This window comes from Stegastes partitus, unplaced genomic scaffold (assembly GCF_000690725.1).
Source record: "Stegastes partitus isolate 25-593 unplaced genomic scaffold, Stegastes_partitus-1.0.2 Scaffold484, whole genome shotgun sequence".
Lineage (NCBI taxonomy): Eukaryota > Metazoa > Chordata > Actinopteri > Pomacentridae > Stegastes > Stegastes partitus.
In genome coordinates, this window is record NW_007578215.1 from 206,142 (window position 1) to 215,555 (window position 9,414).

Consider the following 9,414-nt stretch of genomic DNA (forward strand, 5'->3'; position numbering starts at 1 on the left):
TAAGGACTGAAAAAACTATATATATCCAGTAAAATTATAGGAAATAAAAATTTATATATTTACAGTCAATTTACAGAAAACTGCCAAAACTATACATCCCATCTTCATCCAAAATCTGTAATTTTTTTTTATAATTAATTTCGTTCTTTTATTAATTTGCATTTAAATCAGCTAAAAAATTTGACAGATTTTCACTTTTTTGTGTGTTTTCTTATAGATTACAACAGATATACAGTAAAATTAAACAAAAATATTTCATTTATTTTTATATGAAATATATATATTTTTTATAATTCTATTTAATTTACATATGAAACAATGTAAAATGTAAAATTATAGAAAAATATATATTTACAGGTGATTTACAAAATCCAGAAAAACCATACATCATGTCCGCATCCAAAATATATACATATATTTTTATATATATATATATACAAGTTTCGTGTTTTTTTTTAACAATGTGTGACTGTAAAAAATAAAGTTTTATTGCATTTAAATCAGCTAAAAATATATAGTGTTTTTTTAATAGACTACTGCTGATATCCAGTAAAATTATTTTAAATATATATATAATTTTAAATTTTATATTATTGTTATTTGTTGCTTGTTTTTTATAGACTACTACAGATGTGCAGTAAAATTATTTTAAAAATATTTACAGTTTGTAAACACTAGAATATCTTTCCTGTGCATGTCTTACAGCCAGATTATCAGTTGTTTTTATGGGGTGTTATTGTTTATTTTACAGCGTATGATGCATTCGACTCGGCGGCGGCGTCCGTCAGCGTCCTCCGACACTAACGGCCTTCGTCCTCCTGTGCTGCCCTGTTGTCATGTTTGTGCGTCTGTCGCTGCATCAGCTGTGCAGACTCGTGCCATAAAAGCTAATTGCTGCTGGCACCAGGCAGGCGTCCCCCTAACAAACCATGTGCCTGAGGTTAATTCAATTTGGACGGCGGCTCTCGCAGGTCACGGCGTCTCTCCGGATTCAAAAAAAAAAAAACACAGAAGAAGAGGGGCGGCCTGGAAATGGGGCAAAGATATGAACACATGAATGATGTAGGAGCGCTTTAATTAAATATGAAGCCGTCGGGTCGCGAGCGGCGCATAACTGAGTCGAGGGGTGTTTCGTGTGTTTTGCTACCAATGTTCACGCAGCCGTCCCTCGTGATTCCAGACTACATGACGTTTTCCAACTGTAAGCTTTTTGTTTTTACTGCAAACTGGTTGTTATTCACATGTATTAATGCTCTCTGCTGCTAATAAATGTCAGTATTTACAGAAACCACTCGTTCACTCATGTGGACACGCCTTGGGCTCGGCTGTGGTCGCAGCTTAACCGCCATGAAGAAGCTCCATAAATCAGTGGGTGATTTAGATGTTCTGAAGTGAAAAGATGCTAGTTACGGAGGAGATTGTAATATTTTATTAGGGTGGAATGTTGTGTAAAACAACAGTCTTTTCTCTCATCGGGCTTTGAAGCACCAGAGATTAATGGCTTTATTTCAGCAGCACAGATGAACTCAAACACATTCATATTGACCGTGTAACGCAGAGATGTTTGGTTTCTGACATTAAAGGATAAATCTGATTTATCTTAAAGAAACATAAACATAAAAACACAACAGACATATCTGAACTGCACGCTTTGCTGTCAGTTTACAGATTTTTCCTGATTTGTTGAATTACAGATAAAAAGTAAGAAAAAAAGATTAATGGTTAAAACTATAATTATATGCTTTTTTTTTAACACTTTACTGTCATTTTCCAGTCTTTCCTGCTTTACTGAATTACAGATAACAGTCCAAATTAAAAAAAAAAAAAAGAAAACGAGGAAAAACTGTAAATGTCACATGAAAAATCTGTATTTTTAAAAATATTTTTTTGTTCTTTTACACCATTTGATTGTAAATTACAGTACTTTTACAATACAAATAATTGTTTTACAAATATTTGCTGTCATGTTATGTTATGTTGACATTTTTTATATATTAAACATGGAAAATGATAGGCATTTTTTGAACGCTTTGCTGTCACTTTACAGATTTTTCCTGATTTGTTGAATGACAGATAACAAGTAAGAAAAAAAATATGAATTTGCATTTTACAAGGGAAAAAAATGTAAATAATAAGTCTAGATCTTTACAAATTTGTTCTTTTACACCATTTTACTCTGAAATTACACTATTGTTACCATATGACCACCTTGTGGGCTCCAGCTCGGGAAAATCTGACATTGCAAAGCCTTGTTTTAGTATTTTCCGTCTAATGTTTGGTCTGTCTGAGGGCAGCTGTCTGGCAGGCTCTCACTGTCAGTGTTTACATCATTACATTACAACTATTCACCAGCAGACGAGGTGGATTAACAGTTGTGGCAAACTTCTATTCCAAAATAAAGGCGACTAAATCGTGATGCAGGAAAAAATGAGAAGAGCGGCTGATCTCCAACACATTTTCTGACATGCATGAACGTATACTTGGGTTAATTAATCCATTAATTGATAGTTCGATACCATAGAAACAGTTCTTATCACAGCTGAGCCATTCTCAGCCATAACACTGCAGACTACGACTACACTGGTATTTAGCACCACTGTATGTACAATTTTTCTTAGCCAGACAGATAGATTAAACCTTTATTGATCTTACAGCATGGAAGTTTTAATATATTTTTATTTTTAAATTTTATCTAATTTTAATATAAGTTTTCTGCTAAGACGTGTAAATTCTTGTATATATTTTTCTTATTTTATTGTTTTATTTTTTTTTTTTTCTTTCTATAATTATTTTTTATTTTCCTATTGCTCATTCCCAACAGCTGAAACCTAATTCCTTGTATGTTGTGTCTGTATTTGGCCATTAAAGCTGATTCTGATTATTAACATCAGTCCTAGTCAGCAGCGTGTTCTAAAGGGTTTATTTTAGGGGCACTAAAACATCTAAATGGCATGGTAGCAGTGCATAAACAGAGAAGCAGTTATTATTTTTATATCAACATCATGTATGAGTGTGGACAGGCCTTTTCCATTAACTATCGTAACCACACCAAGATGGTAACAGCTGAAACCTCACAATCCTGCAGAAGTCTGACTAAAGCATCTGTTTAAAGACTAAAACTAAACCAGCATCAGGTGAAAACCCTCCAAACATCTCTCAGGAGATCTGCTTCCAGCTTTGACAAGTGTTTCATGTCTGCATTGACATTTACCCAAAGAATCTGAGAATCTTCTCTAAATAATAAATTGCAGCAATTAAGCAAGAGTTTCAGAAGTAATGAGCTGTCCCTTCTGCTTCATGTATTAAGTCAGAAAATTAACCCCAAAAAAAGCGTTTATCAAGTAAAAACTCTGAGCATTCTTGCAGAAAACGATTATCTGCCAGGCGCCGATGCTTCCGAGGTTTGAGCCCCTGTGAATCATTTGATATGAGCGCATTTAATTTAATCACGCATTAGCGTTCCTGCTCACCGAACCGTCACAACAACTCAATAATCATAATTGCATTCCACTGTTTAAATGCAGGCCTGTAGATTAGCCGCCTCCCGTGTGGGTGCAGCACACGTTTCCAAACAGCTAATGGCTCCCTGGAAAGACTTCCACGTTAAAAAAACAACAACAATCAGATGAGCCTCCATTCACAGCAACCAAACACACACACACACACACACACAAGACGAGCAACTAATTTTAGCTCTTAATTAAATCTGCCGCCTCTTGAATTCATCTCGAGCTTGTCACTGAAGACAATGCCGCGTTGTGCTAATGAACAGCGAGTAAAGTGCCTCTGAGTGTCGCTGCTCGGCAGCGCCTCGCAGATATCGGATCAGGAACACCTCAGCCGGTCCCCCCCACATGAGTGATTTTCTCAATTAGCGCAGCTGATCTGTGCAGCGATTGGACGGCAGGACGCGAACAGAAACGACGGCAGGCCCGTGTGAATAATCAGAACGTGTTTTTGTGGCGGTAATCACGTGTGTCGCCGTGTGTTCGTACTGTATGCATGAATGTACGGCGGTCTGTTGACTAGAGGGTAAAATTATCTGCCACATGTCTGCAGAACGGTTTTCAACGCTTTTACAACATATAGAACTCAAGTATGACAGCATTTTGTGCTTCACTACAACAAAATGAAACACCAGTGTGTGTAATGGCGTCACTATACTCTACATGATGTGTACTGGCTAATACTAACACTTTATCATACACAGTCATGACTCGATAATCCGGCACTAAATGTAAAACCTTCTTTTATGTCAGATAGCAAGGCTGTCGGATTGTCAAGACGGAGGTCCAGATACAAGGAGGGCTTGATGGTGGAAGGCTCATTTGTTGTTAGAATTCATTGTTTATAGTTGTTATAATAACTAGTGTGTTGTTAGAACACTATGCATCGCTGGATTTCACACCTAGCTGACTGGTGCGCTTGTGCACAGCCTGTCAGTTGACATCTAAGGTAAGTGGTCCTAAATCCGACAGGTATCTGATCTATTTCATGAGACTTCTGTCTGAACGGCCAGGTCACACTCATTCAACCTACACGTCATCGATACACGACAAACTAGGGCTGGTCCAGATAGCGCTTTATGGTCTCTGGATATTCAGACCCAATTAATGATGAATATTTGGTGCGGTCGGGGGACACTTCCACCCCGGGGCAGCGTTCTGACGGGGTGGAAGTGGCCGGAACGCACAGGCAGTACTTGGCTGCTGATGCCAGTTTAGGAGAGCAGTCACACTTCTGTTTCCACCATCGGCGGCGGCGGGGGAGTGGCGGGCGATTTAAAAGTTTTTCTAAAAATATACGCTCCACCGTGACCATCCGTGTTTACTTCCATAAACACTGAGCACACTCGCTGCGTGTGACGTCGTCGTGTCCTCTTCTGAGCATGAGGGACACTTTTGGGTTGTATGAAGTTCACACAGCAGATCACATACAAGTCGCATTGAACTGGAAATGTGGAAGAACTCACAAAAAAATCTGAACTGAGCTTTAAGTCCTGCAGTGTGAACGTAGCCAATCTGTGGGATTGTTCAGTCAGATAATACGCCGTTATCCTGATTGGTGAAATAAAATGTCATGTCGGAGTCAGAATCCAAGGCTGTCGGTATGTTAAGACTGTTTTTAATGGGTTCTGTTAGTTTTTCCTAAAAACCTGTCGGATAGCAAGGTTTAGGATTGTTAAGGGTCAGATTATCAAGTCACGACTGTATCTGTATTTACAGCAACTCTAATCAACTTTAACTGTAGTTGCCTGTAAATTATTTTGTTTTTTCTTCTACAAGGTATAAACTGTGACCTGCAGACATTCACCATAAATAACATATTAATGATTCACAACTGAGATCTGCCGACTCTGTTCGACATTTAAAAAAGCATATTCAACACCTAAAACAATAAGAGATAAGGGAAGGTACACGGATGTGGAATTTAGTCTTCAATGGCAGTAATGTTTAACAAACTGCACTATATTAAATATATTTTAGAAACTAGGGAAAATGATTTAACTTCATGTAAAAAAAGGGGGGGAAATGAGTATGTAGCTGCCTGAATGAAGTCAGTGCTCTAAGAAGCAGTGCAACAGAAAACACTTTCCCTAATTCTCCTGAAATTTTTCCCTCAAATATGCGACTTTTCAAATCAGTTAGATGAATCACGAGCTGAAGTGACAGAAAGGTGAATGTAAAATGTATTACAGTACAAAGAAGAGCTCCTATGAAAGATAAATGACTTCATCTGCACTTTTATTCCTGTTTGAAACTATTTAAATCACATCAAACTCTTTTTTATTTATATAGCACCTCTCATACAATAAACATACAGTTTGATAAATAAAGTATTTAAACAATGTGTAAAGTGACAACTTGTACGACTGAGCACCAAAAGCATCTAATTATGAGCGCCTACATTTTAAAAATGACATTAAAGCACAATGTAAAACGCTGACTTGCGTTATTCAGTTTAAGCTATAAAAAGTGCATTTTTGTGATTTCTATGCAAAAGAGACGACATATTTTGTGCTTGTTGTTGTTAATATTTCGCTGTGTGCAGGTTTCACTCAGCGGCATGTTAACTGTGCTGTAATGTGGCCTACATTAGCGCTGCCATATGACAGAGGGACGCCCATGCATAGCTAACCGCGGTGCTCATGTGTTGGATTTAACTCAATATGTGGAAACTACATATCTCTCAATCATAACCGTTCTGTTTTCGCTAAAGAGGTCACTGAGCAAACCGAGGCAGCGACTCTGCGGAGTCACATGTTGAGGGGAGACATTAAAACATGGAGGCAGCATGTGATGTAATTAAAGGTTACACTGTACGGGCACAACACATGGCTCTGAAACGGGAATTAACGAAGGCAAATGTGACGCCGGCAGTAGAATGAAATGAGATGAGAGGAAAAACAGCAACCCTTCACCTACTATTCATATTAATATATTCCCCTTTTTTATATACATACATAGAATATAATTAATTAGCGCTGCGTCGAGGTGAGTACAAAATTACCCCCCAAATATTCTGACAGTTGATTAATTTTTAAGCTAAAACAGTCCAATTGCAGCTCAGGTTTTTGTCACCAAGCTGAATCGAAACAAGACATTTAAAGACTCACTTTGAACCTTTTTTACAACATCTTCTAGACAAAAACATAATAAAAATAAGTGAGAAAGTAGCAGGCAGGTTAAGGCCTTGTCCACACGTAGCAGGGTTTTTATAAAAACCGAATATCCTCCCCCCTTCACACCACCTTGTTTTTAGAAAAAAAAAAAAAAAAAGTGTGTCGTTAAGCACATTCATAAGCTGCCAAACCTTTAGGTGGCAGGAGTTCCCCAAATCCTATCCAATCAGAGTAAGCTTCTGTCTCTCAACATTGTAAAATAACCGTCCTTAGCTTCATCCTTCGCCTGTGTTCTTGTACATGGACCAGTATCTGGGCTTGTAAAAACAAGAAAGCAAAAAGCTTGCTGGACAAGAGACAACGCCAACACAGGGCGTCCACGCTGTTTCCAAATGTAAACACAGGTCCCATATGTGATTTAAGAACATATTTTGTCGCAGGCAGTGACGTTTGGAAACGTAAAACCCCGGTTATTGACGTCCATATAAACGGAGTATTTGCAGATCTTCACTTTGGTTTTGAAAGAATCGTTTTTAATGACGTAAATCTGCGCTTTCGAGGCCAAATCATAGAAAAACATCTTTTTGTGAAACACCCTGCTACGTGTGAACGAGGCCTGAGAAAGAATGAAAACAGTGTTTCAATGTGGATCTTCTATTTAAAAAGAAAGAATAATTTCTCCACTTATTCTCAAAGTAATTTGCATTCACTTGTGCTCAGCCACCCTGAAACCTGATCAGTTTTCTATAAAATATGGGACACTTATCAGGAGAATCAATTCATTGTGTATTTCAGTTTTTAAGTCAAGTCACGGCTTCTCCAGAGATAATTATTATAAATATCACACTGAGGAAACAAATGCCGGACGTCGCCTTCTTTCTTTAACTTTACTAAATGCCTTAGAAGTTTCTCTACAATCGACCAACCGAGTTGCTGCACTAGTTCACAGTTTCTCCAGTAAAATCTCTAAAAGCTCAGGATCAATCAGCACCATCAGAGGCGTCAATGCTTTTTAATTTACAGCAAATATTATTTATTCTGAATATTTTCTGAGCGTAAGAAGTGCATTACAACAGCGAGTTTTGGGTTTTGATGCTTAAACTCTAATAGTATTAGCAGTTGTGGCGTTATATTGCTGCATGAACTGGTCTGATCGCGGATGTAAATACAAAATGAGGCAACAGATAGTCAGCCTAAAAATAAAAACTTGATTCATTACAGTCAGGCGTGGATAGTGAAGTTGGGCCAAAGCTAAAATAGTTCTGTTTTTATGCATGGCAAGAATGCCAGTGTTTCCTGAATCATCATAAACGCAAATGCTATTTAATCCAAAACGTACATATAGTCCTGCACTACTAATTTAAATAGCAAAAAGGACAAAAACGTACCTTAATATGCCAGTATAGTAGCTTAATAATACTTCCATTTAATGTAAAACAGAATTCAAACCCATTTTTTGTTCTTCCTGTAATGATTTGGTTCCCAAAAACTACTACAATTTATAATACAAGCACAATTTATGTGCAGTTTTCCACATAAAGCAGCCCTATTAGCTTGATAACATCCTGAAGATATTTAGGCATTACTTCTTCTTAAACACTGAAAACAGCTTAATATGCTCATATTTTTTATTTCAAACTTTGAACTGCTGTCTCTTCACTGCACAGTCTAGTCAGTGACATTATTTCAGAGCTGCTGCAGCAACAGTTGGACAATAATGTCTGCACATAGAAACCAGTGTGTTTTATAGCAGCTGCTTTGGGCGCCCATCTTATATAACACAGACATTGGTTTATCTCAAATCAATTCAGCCTGCAATGTTCACTAAAACAGACAAAAAGTTGTTTAAAAACACTCACCACTGTTCTCAGGATAACTCTCGAGCTCCCAAAGACTCTGCAAACCAGCGGGGTGAAACAATATTCCGTCTTTCGAACGATAAAAAACGACTTTTAGTTCGTTCAGAAGCTCCAGCCCAAAACAAAGATGGCGGCTCGTCAGTCACCTGCACTGGAAACAATGGTCAGCTCCGCGAAGCTAAAGTATGCTAACGGCGGCTAACAGCGAGCTAATTAGCATTTTTTTGCGGTCATAAATGTGACCAAGAAACTCAGCAACAGTCCAAATTAGCACCATAGCATAATATATACTCACGTGATGTAGTGAAATGTTCCAGGTGAAGTTAGTAGCGACGTTAATCAGGTAAATAAAATAAAACAAACCGCTCTGTGAAGCAGCGGCAGCTCCTAAAGCGGTGTTTAGCTATTAGCTAGCTAAACTCCTGTTGTGCCTTTTTAAACAGATTAACTCTGTTTCGGGGTTTCTCCTGTGTTCGTTTCATTTTCTGCGTTTAATTTGTATTATTTTCTTCGGTTTTGTGCCTGAAATAAGTGAGTAATTCCTCTGAACCCTCCCGCTGACCCCTGCGTGACCTTAAACCTTTGACTGGAAATAAAATCACTGAAGATTTTTTTTTAAGTGTTAAAAGTAAAAGAAAACACAGAAAAACCCGCAGCAGAACAATCATCAAAAGAAAATAAAAATAAAAATAGAATCTCATCACATTTGAGTGTAATCTTTTTTTAGTAAGTTTTTGATATAAAAAAGTTTTATTATGACTTTTAACCGTTTCTTTCTATTAATTTCTTTTAGTAGCAATGTATTTTATCCTGATATATATGTATGAATAAAGTTTTATCTTATCGTATAACTCATCCTTTGTCATTGTTCATTGCTGTTTATTTTTATCAGTCTTTATTGCAGACTGTCAGATTACAGATTCTCAGCACAGA